This window comes from Cyprinodon tularosa, unplaced genomic scaffold (assembly GCF_016077235.1).
Source record: "Cyprinodon tularosa strain WSP-4 unplaced genomic scaffold, ASM1607723v1 ctg23, whole genome shotgun sequence".
Taxonomy (NCBI): domain Eukaryota; kingdom Metazoa; phylum Chordata; class Actinopteri; order Cyprinodontiformes; family Cyprinodontidae; genus Cyprinodon; species Cyprinodon tularosa.
In genome coordinates this window covers 1,149,466-1,163,993 of record NW_024038861.1, presented here as the reverse complement: position 1 = coordinate 1,163,993, position 14,528 = coordinate 1,149,466, and positions in this window count along the sequence as shown.

Below are 14,528 nucleotides of genomic sequence, written 5' to 3'. Positions count from 1 at the left end.
AACATAACAGGTCACCAATTTAACATGTTTAGTTCTATAACATTTAAATGCACCTCTCCAATGTCTAAGAGAAAAACATTTAATGAACCTTTTTTTAATGTCTGACCTACATCTCTGTACAAAAGACTGCCTTATGAAAGCCATATTTACACTGTGCGCATGGCATACAATTATGCCAGTTTTCCTAATCCCTGACCCATAATTTTTGATCTAGGGTTATCTGGGTGGTGGGTGAAATGGGTGGAGCGAACAAAATGTGTCTGATTCGCACCAATTCTTGGACAAAAATCATACCATCTGGCGGAAAATCACGCAGCTTTTTCAAATCACGCGAGAATGTGTACAAAACAACAAAAATGCCGCCGGCAACGCTTCTGGGTCATTATCATTAAATGTCGGTTATTTTAAAGTAACTTTGAGTGATAAAAAATTTTTTTTGCGGTCATTGCACTTGCCCGGCGGGCAAATGCAATGAAATTTGTACTCTCCCAACAATAAAAACTACTTGCCCCGGGAGATTGGGCGAAGGTTAACATCGAGCCCTGGGATACATAATCAGGCATACAGTAATTATCCGGTTTGAGGTTTGTATGTATTTGCCTAGTTTATACCAGGTAGCAACATTTTTTTTTTTACCAAGCAGTAACACATAAAGTTCAGTTCTGGTATTATCTGCCAAGCACTTTGTTCCGTTTTTTATGTCTTTCCTTTGTGGCTTTTCATCAACTAAGAACAACTAAGATGTCTTTATTCATGCATAACTTTGCAATATCTAAAACAGGCCTGGCCTGTTTTAGATATTGAAAAAGTGTTTTGTGAGAAAAAAATGCAGTTTAGTCGACCTGAGCTCCTAAAAGAGAATAAACACATCATTGTTTATTCCAAGTCAAATGGTGTTTAGATGTCACTAAATACAGAAACTATATCAAGTCCACAAGCGCTCTACCAACACAAAGCAAAGGCTTTTCTATGGAGTGATCTCCCCTAATGAAGGAGCCTAATTCCATCTCCCACCAGCAGCTCTGCTCATATGTCAAAGAAACAGTGGGATGAGCAAAAAAAAGGTAAAAAGAGAATTGTTCTGTGTCTTGAGGACAGAGAGACTGGGCTGAACTTTGGTGACCGCATACGTTCTGCTTTAACACCATTACACCGCAGCCGTTCATTAACTGGCTGTCACGAGAGAGTGGTTGCAGATCTGCAGGCGAAGTTGGTTTAATGGTTAATTAGGAAAGGCTGAAAAATGTTTTAACAAGTCTGAAGATGAAAGTTCCAAGTTATGCATTTGTGCCTGATTCCATACATGGGTAACCACTGAAGAGCAAATTTAGCACAGTTAGAATATTTAAATCGTTGCAATATGTCTAAAGAGGACTGGCTCTAATAAATGTGCATACATTTGCATACTTACATGTTTTAGTCAGGATGAATATGTGTATGTGTTTTTTTTTTTATAATGCTGCATGCAGGTCAGTTAGCAGCTCTGTTAGCACATAATTGTTGCATGAAGAGGCAGATGCATGTTTCACACAGGCCACCAGGACATGACATGACATAACACACAGTAATATGTCTATTTTTTTTTTTTTATTAAAAGCACAGGGTTTAAAAATGTATTTAATATTTTTGTACAGGATGTAAGCTGATGCATAGGAAATCGACCTGGTAGAGCAGAATTGGTCTCCACTAATTCACCCCTGCACTATAAGAATATGTTACTTTGGCATGAGTCTCTGCAGAAGGTGTTGACAGCCAATCAAAAGGGCCAAGAGTTCACTCTCAGGTCAGCATGAATTATGCTCACTAAAAGATGGATTTTAATGTGTTATTTAAATATTTTGATAATCCCCTAATTAAATAAGACATGGTGATAAAATTAGGCCATAATGCACTGAAGGAGAGACAGTTCCTGTTTTTGCTCATATCTAATATTACCTTCTGAGACAGTAGATATCTCCTTATAATGCTCTTACAAGATTTAGTTTAGTTTAACTTCATCAATTGTTTCTGAATAAGCAAACACCTTGATTTAACTGTTGTTAATGTGGTTGACTTTATGTACTATAAAGTGTAAAAAAATTATCAAAGGATCCATTTGTGATAAATTTTTGGAATTGTCAGTACAACTAAATAAAAATAAAATTTTAAGGTGCCGTTCAATCACGTGTGCTTGGGAGTCTGATCACCACAGCTTGCATTAACAAATGCATGAGTATGTGTGCACATATGGCCACTAGATGGAAGAATGCAGCTTCGCCTTCGGGTTGCGTGTGTGGGAGTTTCTGTCCTGCAGATTCCTCATCACTGTCACTCATGCAGAGCTTAGTCTGTGATGTCCCAAACAAACTGAGGAGTCACCAACACGATCTGCCCAACTCAAAGAGAAAAGGACAAATATTAAAGCCACAACTTCAACTAATTCCCTCTCCCTGTGACCTAGTGATTTTCCATCCAACCTATTTTCTGTTCCAGGCCTCTTCTTTTCTCTGACTTTAACACTCATACTCACATTCATAAAAGCGTTCATTACCATTGCATGAAAATAGATGGCACAGGTTCAAACAGCCATAGGTGAAATCCTCTTCAGAAGTCAGTGATCGCAACACCTGCCCATGGCTGATATGACTCCTTCTTTCCCTCTGCCTGCCTGTGTGTGTGTGGGTGTGTGGCCTTGCCCTATGAGAGGAGCACTCTCAGTGACGGCTTACAGAGACAGAATGAGGACGTCACAGGTGAGTGAATTTGTTCAAACTGACAGATGTACATGCATTTTTCCCTCTCTCATACACACACATACACACACCCACACACACTCAGTTGTATCTCAGACACACATACCTGTGTTCTCATCCTTGCTCTTCCCCTCAAACAGACACTCTTGGGTCTGTGGGAGCCAGCTGGGGCCTCTGCAGCAAAACTATCACACATGAATAACCAAGGCTTTTCCTTTGCTCTGCAGCATTGACTATTCAATACCTGACAGGGTGCCTTATGGTGTGTAGTCTCTCTGTGTGGGTATTCCCAGATGTGTGCAGGGGCTTGCGCTTACTTGAATTTGTCAAAATCAATCACTATCACATTAAAAAGGGGAAAAGTGAGGGGAGTTACAAGAGAGGAGTCAAGGAAGCATCCGGTTTTGTTATTGCTTTCACCTAAAAACACCTTGGTCATCAAACAAGCCTATTTACAGTATTAATGGAGACTTGACATTAAAGTACTGTATAACACGGAGGTAAGGGGAGTAGTTTAAAATGTTGTTTTTAAACCAGGTACTGTATAGTTTTTAGACTTACTTTATTTCTGTTTTCTTTTTTAAATATAGTATTAAAAGTAAACTACTGTTTAAATACAACTAAGATATTAGGGGTGCTTTGATTCAAAAATGGGCTAAAATGATTATGGTATAACGTACCAAAAAAAACTTAAGTTTATCAAACCATTAAGATGTTTCATATATTCTTTTATCAGACTACAGATCTTTACGTATTTGGATTCTATTATGTATCAAAATGAATCATTATGTAATTCTGAATAGTATGGAAATGTAGATGTGGTTTGCCAATTGTCTTGTGAATAAAAGTCTGAAAAGTGTAGCATGCATTGATTTTCACTTCACTTTATTGTGAAATTCCTTATTAAACAAATCCTTGGAATCATTTGCACTTTGAAGTCACTCTTATGGTAATAATACACTTGTATGTACAATGTTATACACCAACAAAAAGTGACAATGTGCATTCAGCATCTTAAAGCTAATACGGTTTAGAGCCAGTTATCTGTGCAGTTGGATTAAAGGAAAAATCCGTTCAGCAAGGAATAACCAGTGGGTCATTATTAATACATAAAACAAATACATTCGTGGTGATTTAATGAATTTAACGTTTATTAGTGAAAAAATAATATTTTCGTCGCGATCACCGAGTCCGGGAACGGCCATTTTTGCTCAAATATAGTAACACCTCACTCCTGACATCTTCTGGCAGTGATGTCACGGTGCCATAAGCCTAGTGCCATTCTCCCCGCTTTACAAGCAAAATCCATGGGAACTACGATGTACATCTGCAATTAACAACAATTATTTAAGATTTCAAAAGGACTTCACCATTGAAATTCATGAGAGCTATAGTTTAACTGACAATGTCCACGTGCATGGCAGCTGGATGTTGCAATACATCAGGTCAAAATTAGAAAAAAAATTAGTAATTTCCTTTCCAATTCATGATCCTCCAAGGTGGTTGTCGTAGGATTGCCAACTCGAAGAACTTCTGGCCAGAGAAAAAACACTTCATATGTAGCCAACATTTCAAAGTAGAATGTTTTCAAGATAACTTGGATAATAGCGCGTTGTGACAAACACCAGATACAGCATTGGGACTTGCTCAACAGCCGATACCGCACCGTTGCATCACAAACCGATATGTGGCAGTAGTGTTCTTTGACAAGCATGGATGTAAACCACATTCAAATGAAATAACTCTTAATTAAAAAAAAAATTATCATTTATTGAATAGTATGTAATAATTTCATACTTAGTACTTTCAGGAGTTTGTATTCTGAATATATACTTTCCCTTTAAGTATATCTCTATTCTATTCTTCAATTTGGACTATTAAATGTCAGTGATACTCTTTGATATAAACCATTTCATTTTAGCACCTATTAAAAATAAAAAACACTAAAACAGATTTTACATAACATAAGTAACATCACTTGTTTGTCTTTTTTTTGTTCTTGAAAAAAAAACAACAGACAAACAAAAAAAAACACTAAGTCAGTTTCTAGGCCAAAAAACAAGAAAGAAAATGATGTAGAAGACTATGCATAAGGCTAGATTTCAAGACCCTTCTTATATTAGGGATCTGATATAACTTATTTAAAAGAGTCTGTTCAATAAAAATCTGATCATTTTATTATTCCAATAAAATATTACATAACTTATAACTTATGTCTATTACTTGTAGGTAAAAATAATTTTTGAGGTAATTTCATGGGTGTATTTGGTTTGATGATTTCTTAAGATTAACAGCTGTGGAATTTAGATTATCAGACTACAGTTCCTCCTTCCTCTGGTGAATACTCTCTTGCCTTGCCTATTTTTTTTTTAGATAAACAGCTATTTCTTCGTACATTTGCAGTTATGCAATATTGCTTCCTTTTTCAGATGATAGATTGAACTGTGCTCCATTTAAACCTTGTTATATTACTTCATAACCTAACCTTTCTTTATGTCTCTGGTGTTCCTTTTCAGCAAGATGTATATTTGCTTATTAATGTTCTCCAGCAGACCTGACAGACCTTAAAATTAAACAACCAACAGGTGGAATCTATTTCCTAATTAAGTTATTTGCAAAGGCAGTCGGTCGCAATTTATTTTATCTTGTTGTACTGAAAGACTGCAGACCGCAGATGCAAGTCTAAATCTGAAAATCTTGTGAAAAAATCTTGTGAAAAATATTTTCATTTACAAATTTTTACACAAATCCCAATATAATTCACTTAATCCAGGGGTTGTAGTGTGACGAAGTGCAAAGAAGTTCAAGGAGTATGAATACATTGGATAGGCACTGCACTCTAATCTGGAATGGACACCTGCATTCTTAGCTATTAATATAAAATTGGCAGGATAAAGTTGGAACACAATTCAAAAAGTCAGAGAGTAAAAGCAGGGTGAGTTGAGAAATTTTTATGTAGGACTATATAAACTTACAGAGCAAACATCAGGTGAACAAAGCATGGAACAATGGCAAGAAAGTGGTTGACAGTAGGTCTAACGCACTTTTACTAGAACGTTGACACTATGAAAGACAATCCCCTTCATGTGCTCCTCAGGGATGGTTTATTTTAATGTTTGTGCATTCCAGCACATTAATAACATTAGAGAAGCCTGTATCAAAAATAACTTAAGTAGTCTATCTGCTCCATAGCCAACATGTGGCTCTTTTTGGTGCAGTGCTAAATTGTGTTAACCAGCAGTCTGCACAGGTTTTGGATGTCATCTGCAGAAAAGTGATAATGCTCCTTCAGGTATCTGTTGTGAAAAACCAGGGGGTTATGCCTGTCCTAAAAACATTGTTTTCCATCTGAAACCATTCTCAATATAAGTGCTTTATCATCTACAATGTCATACAAAATGGGTCACTCTATTGTTAAAGAAGACAAGTGTTTAACTGCTACTTATGTGGATTGACTCTATTGACTACATCTTTGCTTCTTTGTCAGCCATTTCTTTAATCCCCTGAAGACATGGAGTAGACAATCAAAGCATAATCGAACAGTGACAACATCTAGAAAGAGAATTATAAAGTCAATAACGGTATAAATGACCATAATATTATAAAATAATTACAGTATTTGACTGGATTCCAGTTGGTATCAGTAGTATTTTAACATTGTGGCAACCCCTCGATTGACGAGTTGTCCTGTTTGTGTTGTTTTTCTTTTCTTTTGCAGGAAGCATTAAGCTGATTAAGCTGTACCTGCCCTTTCCACCAAGTATAATCTATACCCTGTTTGCTCTCACTAATTATTTGGTAGATTTAGAGCTTTCACCTGCGGAGTGATTTTACAGAAGTTTTTTTTTTTTTTTTTTTTTTTTTTTTGCAGGATGAAACTTTGTTTTGGGAGATGAAAATAAACTAATTTGGAATCTGGTCCAACATTGTCTGTCTTCTTTTTTTCAAAGTCCTAAAAGTTGTGTTGCGACACAGCTAATTAAAAAATATACAAAACACAGACAAGAAAATCGAATCAATGATAAAAACACATTGATTTCTGATCATTGTGACTACTGACTGAACAGATGAAGCACCATGATTAGCATGGCTGTTACGCAAGAAGATTTTTAAAACACACCAATAGAAAACCAAATGTCAAAAAAATCTTGTCAGGATGAGCAGCCCGATGTTTTGCATTAAAAAGAAAAATTACAACTTTCTTAGCGTTATGTGAAAAGAAATCTTACTTCATGGGTATACAAAAATACTATTAGAGCTGAAAAATTAGGACATTTCACATCATTTTCTAAAGATATCTACAGTAGATATATAAACAGTTTGTGAAGTGACCAATTGGAGAAGGTTTTGATTGCACATTGTCAGCATGGCTGCTGGGATTCATATTGTATTCATATTTGCATTAATACAAGGGGCTACAGGTGGTATCATGTTAAAAGGAACACCTTTAAACCGCCCTATTTGATTGTTCAACAGTCTGCCTTAGCATACAAACTTAACGTCCGTTTGTCCTTTTTTTTTCAAGATAGCTTAACAGAACATTAAACATATAGATTGCATTACCATATGATCCGTGTTTATCTCACTCTTCCTCATCTGCGCTCTTACAGCAGGCTGTTTTTATGCATATTCCTGCATGACGGCATCCAAAATCAATTATCAATCTGAAAGGAGGTGCTGTAATCGACCCATATAAGCCAGTCAGCAGCAGTTTTAATCAATGTCATTAAAAAGATGATTTTCAAACTGCACCTGATTTAATGCAAATAGTTTAGCCATAGACAACAAGAAAAAATACTAGGTAAGAATTAAATTGAAACATCTTGTTGCTTCCCCCAGGTGTAAATGAACCATGGATCAAGCCTGTGTCAAACTGAGGTACGCGTCTTGGTGTAGAAAGACTTAGTTGCATTTTTTTGTTGTTTTTTTTTTTTTGGTTCAGCCAGTAGATTTAGCACAATATATGACAGCAGGGCAAATGTAATATGAAAGGTATGCTGACATGATTGGAATAAAGGTGGATTTAGGAAAATCGTCATTTATGCTTGTTTTTCTGCCTGTTCTACTTCTCTATACTCGCGCAGATCTGGTTTATTTTTTTCCGCCTGAAATGTCATAACCCTTCACGCTTTTCTTTGAATCTAGTGTAGCTGTACTATAATCTAAGTCACTCAGGAAAAAAAACAATATCCATTCAAGTACAAACCTTGCACTTAGCCAGTCATTTTATCAATAGTGTAGAGGGATAAAAAGGTCCTTCGAGAGCATTTCTAGTTTACTTATTTTTTTTTTGTCAGCAATAGATACTAAAATTCTTAAGACTGAATCTAGAGTAATGGGGTTAAATATGTGAATAAAGTATGACCGAAATGTTTACAATAAAAAAATTTACTTCAAAGTCTGTTTCTAACCTACTTAAAGTTTAGCTGATAAAATTTGTAAACTGAAAAAGCTAAATAGAAATAAATTATAGTTTATTCTATAGTCTGTACTAATGGGAACTAAACAAGACACTTAAATCACCCTATGCCACATACTGATTTATTCTTAAAATCCCAATTTCTAAAAAATGAAATTTAATTTTTTTGGCAAATATTATAAGCAGTCTTACATTTTGGTGGTCTCATGCTAATGCTGCAATTTGTAATATTTGAACATGGTTAAAAAGCATCGGACAACAGCAAACTAAACAAACAAACAAAAACAATTATTTACTGGACCTTTCTGATAAAAGTGTTTGACTGGATTCCCATGCAAGTATAATATATTAATAATAATAGCCATCTTATTTAATCATATGATATTCAGACTTCCATATATTGCTTTGCAAACTCACGCCAAACTGGCTGTGTGTTGGGACAACAAAAAATTGTAAATCTACCTCAAATCATTGTCAAACTGATAACTCTGTACATATATGGAATAAATTTACCACATCATCCATTTAAAATATAATAGTTTATTAAAAAAATTATTTAGCTACAAGTCAAACATATTTCAGCTAAAAACTATAACTTGACTATATTGGTGAAACTCAACTAAAATATGCCACTATGTAATGCAGTTTAATTTAGTTTATTTATATATAGCCAATTCACAACACATGTCATCTGTAGGCACTTTACAGGGACAATTCAACAGATCCTACAGTCAGACTGGTTAAAATTTTTCTGTCCAAGGAAAACCGACTGCTGAGGTTGACTGAGGTTCAAGAAGATAGACGCAGACAGAAAAAGAAGCAGAGATACAAAAGGCAACTGTCAACCATCTCCACAGGCAGACCGTCCAGGAAACATACATATACAGCCAGGTAGAAGAGCTCCGACCCAGCTCCCATTTCAGCAGATGAAAGAGAGTACATACAGTTAGTCATCTTAAGAGAAACAGGACTAAAATAAAATAAAAAAACAGACCAAGCTCAAACATCTATAAACAAAGGTGTTGATGGCAGCAGCACAGCTAATACTTCTCTCCAGGATGGCGTCACAGCCAAACAGGAACAGACCAGATGAAGCTACTGTGAAAAAAAGCAGAGAGCATAACGTTAGACATAACTAACAAATTCTACAAACTGGGTGAATAGAGATGGAAGGAAGCAAAATGATGCTGAAAATTAGTCCCTATGTCCTCCAGCAGTCTAAGCCTATAGCAGCATAACTATGGAGATAGCTCAGGATAACCTGAGAAAGTTTTAAGCCTACCCTTAAAGGAATAGTACACCCAAAACATGATTAGCCTTCATTTTCTACTCACCTCCATGCTGAACAACACTCTGGAGTACTTTTTTGATATCTCAAATGCATCTGGAGATCTGGGAGACTTCTTGCTGTCTGCTGACATTCAAATAATGGAGGTCTATGGCGCCCGAGACAGAAAGGTCCACAAAAGTCCACAAAAACTTGTCAATATTCCTCCATACTGCTCGTCCAATGTAATCCAAGTGTCCTGAGTGGGTAGCATCCAGAATTTACTCGAAACGAAGTCATTTAGAACGTTTTAGAGCCTAAACAGTAGTGTATAGGATTTCCTAATAGCGCCCCCATGCGCGCTCACGATTCTACGGAAGCCGGCAGACCAAACCAGCGCATTCAGCTCGGCAAAGAACTCATGCTCTTCCTCAACACTGAAGTCCTCAGACATTTTTCTTTCGTTGTTTCTTTCTTTGCACAGGTAAACAGCACATTTCTTCTTCTACGCTTGCATTATCGGCAGACCAGACGCTGAATGCGCACTTCCTTCCGGTTTGGTCTGCCGGCTTCCGTAGAATCGTGAGCGCGCATGGGGGCGCTATTAGGAAATCCTATACACTACTGTTTATGCTCTAAAAACATTCTAAATGACTTCGTTTCGAGTAAATTCTGGATGCTACCCACTCAGGACACTTGGAATACATTGGACGAGCAGTATGGAGGAATATTGACACGTTTTTGTGGACTTTTATGGACCTTTCTGTCTCGGGCGCCATGGACCTCCATTATTTGAATGTCAGCAGACAGCAAGAAGCCTCCCAGATCTCCAGATGCATTTGAGATATCAAAAAAGTACTCCAGAGTGTTGTTCAGCATGGAGGTGAGTAGAAAATGAAGGCTAATCATGTTTTGGGTGTACTATTCCTTTAAAAAGTAGACAGGGTGTCTGCCTCACGGACTAAAACTGGCAATTGGTTCCATAGAATAGGAACCAGATAACTAAAAGATCTTCCTCCCATTTTACTCGTAGAAATTCTAGGAACCACTAGTAAACCTGCAGATTGAAAGCAGAGTGCCTTGTTAGGAATATAACAACCAAAGATATGTCTAATATAAGATGGAGCTTGACTATTTAAGGCTTTATATGTGAGAAGGAGGATTTTAAATCCTATTCTGGATTTAAAAGGAAGCCAATGAAGAGAAGCTAAGATAGGAGAGATATGATTCCGCTGTTTGATTATCATCAGAACTCTGGCTGCAAGTTAAGGAAAGGGTTGCCAGCATTTTTGGTTTTTGATCATTTTCGATCATTTTATGTGTTTACTGTTTACAAGCTAACAAGATGGGCCGTATGTTACCCCATGCTGACATGTTTTGAGATGTTCTTTATAAGGCTAAAACAAACTTCATTTCACTAAAGGTTTAAACACCAATGTAACATGTAACACCTTCATGTGTTTCCTTATATACTGATCACATTTAACTACCAAAGTAGACCAAAGAGTCCCTTAAAATGGTTCCCCTTCTGTCTGCTAGCTCTAGCTCAATCAAAGCATGTTAAGAATCAATTAACAAGATGTTACTGGTTTAAGATTAAGCAATTCCTTTAATAAAATATTACTTTACCAAATAAAAATATTTTAGATTAGATTAGATTAGATTAGATTCAACTGTATTGTCATTACACAGGTACAGGTACAAGGCAACGAAATGCAGTTTAGGTCTAACCAGAAGTGCAATAGCAGCAAGTGCAGGATAAATAATGTTTACCTTTACTTCTTGGATTTGCATTGTGAATTAGTATGAACACATTCCACTTACTCTAAATTAATTTAAAGCTAATTTGGCCTCATTACAAATTCTTCAAGACTTTGGTTCTCAAAATCAAATCCATGAACTGAACTGATTCATAGCATAATTTTATTGAACTTTTTAAACAATTTTTTCATTCCTTTTTCTTTGTGTAACTAGTACAGCCATGTTATTTAAGGAAATATCCCCCTTGATTTTAATCTGCTGTTCAGCCCCCACCCCCAAATTACTTTATATGAACATTTAGTGCTAAGAATTTCATACATGTTTCAAACCTTGAATTTGAACAAAAATACTGGAATACCAATCCACCCATCTGGCCGTCCCCTGGTTTTCCTGATTCTATGTTGATATTTAAAGTCGCTGCAACTTCTATGTATTTTGTTGACGCTGAATAGGATAGACCAATAGTTAATTGTCAGGGGGAACAAAATATACTTTTTATTTCTTTTTTTAAACCAAAATAAATCTGAAAGCATTATAAGGACATGTAACAGGTCTCTCTATAACCAGAATTCTAACAAAAGCATCTAATTAATACATAAAGTGTAAATTGATTACAGTATAATTAAAGTTGAGAACAAATGGCATCACATAATCAAAAGAACAAAGATAGCCCAGGTTTGTGGAGAAAAATCTTGATGCTTAAAAATGTCTTATTTATTAGACTACAAGTTTTTTCAATTTTTATCTGTGTTCCAGCGTAGATCTTGTTTAATGCTTCCTTAAACACAGGGTGACTTCTCTAAACTTTTCCCAGTATGCAGGACATTGGAAAGTATTCAAAGTGCAGGATTTTTTTCACATATAGTTAGGTCACAGCCTTATTCTAAAGGGGTTTAAAATTATCTCTTTCCTTGAAATGTTGTAAACAGCACCCCATTATAACAACACTGGAACAAGCTGTTAATTCTTGCAATTTCATTACAAAAAGGAAACTATGCAATCACAACCTTTACCATGGGGTACAAAATTGAGCCGTAGTACGTTCTGTTTCCACTGATCATCCTTGCGATGTTTTATAGGTTAAATGGAATCCACCTTTGATCCATTCAGTAATTTGACGTGTTTAGGAAATGCACGCACCTGTTCATGTAAGATCCCACACTTACCAATGCATGTTAGAGTGCAGGAAGTCAGATAAATTGTCTGTAGACTGGAAGCGTGCTGGAAGATTTCAGCTGCTTTGAAGGTCCAAGTGGCATCCATTATCGGTAGATGAAAGACTTTTGGAAGCACCACGACTCCTTCTGGAGCTGTTCGGCCTTCTTACATATAGATGTGTGGAGAAGCCTTAGTCAAGGAAGGAACCAACAACCCCTATGGTTACTCTCTCGGAGCTCCAGCGTTCTTCTGTAGAAAGATGGTAACCTTCCAGAAGTACATTCATCACTGCAGCAATGTGGTCGGATAATTCCAGCTGGAGTTTGTCAAAAGGTTAAAGAAAAACTCATCTGGTCTGATGAGAGAAAGGTTGATCTCTTTGGTGTTAATGCCAGGCATCATGTTTGGAGTAAACCAGGCATTACTAGGGCAATACCATTCCTACATTGAAGCATGGTGGTGTTAGTATCATGCTATGGGAACACTTTTACATAGCAGGAGCTAAAGAGTAGTGAGGAAAGTGGCAAAGATGAACAAAACAACCCGTAGCAAACAGGCAAGAACTTTAAGGAAATAGATCAATTGAACGACTGTTGAAACAATACTGTAAGAAAGCTAAATGCTAAAAAAGTGCAATGCAGTGAACATGTTGTAAATGACAGCCAAAACCAGCTGGTCCCCCCCTCCTCTGTTTTTCCCCTCACATCTCACTTTATCTGTTCTCCCCCTCAATCAAGTCCTCTCTGGCTGTTTGCTGACATGCAGCTGCATAAATGTGCGTGGGTACACATACACACACACCATCAAACCTCGGAGCTGGAGTTTTGCCATGACTTAATGGGCATGGGTGCTATGAAAGTAGAGAGGGAATACTGGCAAAGACAGAGTGAAACAGAGAAGGCCGGAGGCATCTGTAGAGTTGAACAGGGCAGTTTCTAGAAAGGCTGTGCACAGGAAAATTGAAGAGCTATTTTCACGCCACATTAAGTTATGCCAGGCTTTCACTGAGGGACTACATTCAGAGAAAGAAGCCGTGGCTCTATTGTAAAGGCTAATAATCAACGCAATGAACTTATTACCAAACACTGCATTTCACAGGCCGAGCTAGACAGCTTCAAAGAAAAGAAAGAAAGAGAATGAGGAGGAGGGGCAGACATGAATACCAATGGACTGCAACAAATGTGCCTACCTTCAGTTCAAGAATTCATTTTATATGCTTAAAATCTAACTCGATCCAAATGGACATATGCGAATAACTGAACCTAATCTATATGAAAAAAGCCAAAGATGAACATAGTGGTTGGAAAAATGGAAATGGTGATGTAAACACATTTTCCTGTTCATCTTTATCTTTCTCAGTTATTAAGATTGCTCTAACTGAATGTCTATCATGTCAACACTGAATACATGGTACTCAAAAGGCCTCATTACAAGTGTTAACAAGCACATTTTCCAAAATGAGATCATAAAACATGCTTAGGCCTACTGTAGATACCATTGTCAGTTAAGCCTCCATGTTTTTGTGAGAAAAGCATTGGTTTCTAATTTTTATGATTGCAAAATACATCCTACTGACAAAAGGCCATTTGGAGTCCCTCTCCGAGTTAAAAATGGCCAATAAAACTTTTGAGAGCAGTTATGTAGAAAAAAAAAACATTCTATGAAAGTTGGTGTTTTTCACCATATTTTGGCATTTAGACATCAGACATTTAGTTTGCCATTCTCCTTCCTGCTGAAGTTGTGAACACTATGCTTAAACAACTACTAGGATTTCATCTGGTTTCTTTTCCAGCATATAAAGTTGTAATATTTTTCAAGTAGACCCCAACAATTTAATTATAACCCTCTAACCTTTTAAACAAGCTTTTAATTTTAATTGGATATAAAAAGCTCCTCATTAATAGTTATTTAATAGATTTTCAGCCACATTCATCTTAATGTGGGAAAAAAGCCACAGTTTTGTTTTTCTACACTTGAATGTGAAGAGAGGAGCCAAGGTGTGGGTTAAAAAGCACAAGCAAGCATTTCACATCAGCCAACACACACACATTATTCACTCACTAGTAAAGCTCTGAGTAAAGCTTAAGTGTCGCAAAACAGTTCTTGTTATAAATAATGTAGCAAACAATTAGAAAAATAGGTGAAAACAACACATATATTATCTGTGGACCAAGAAAAACAAAGACCATCG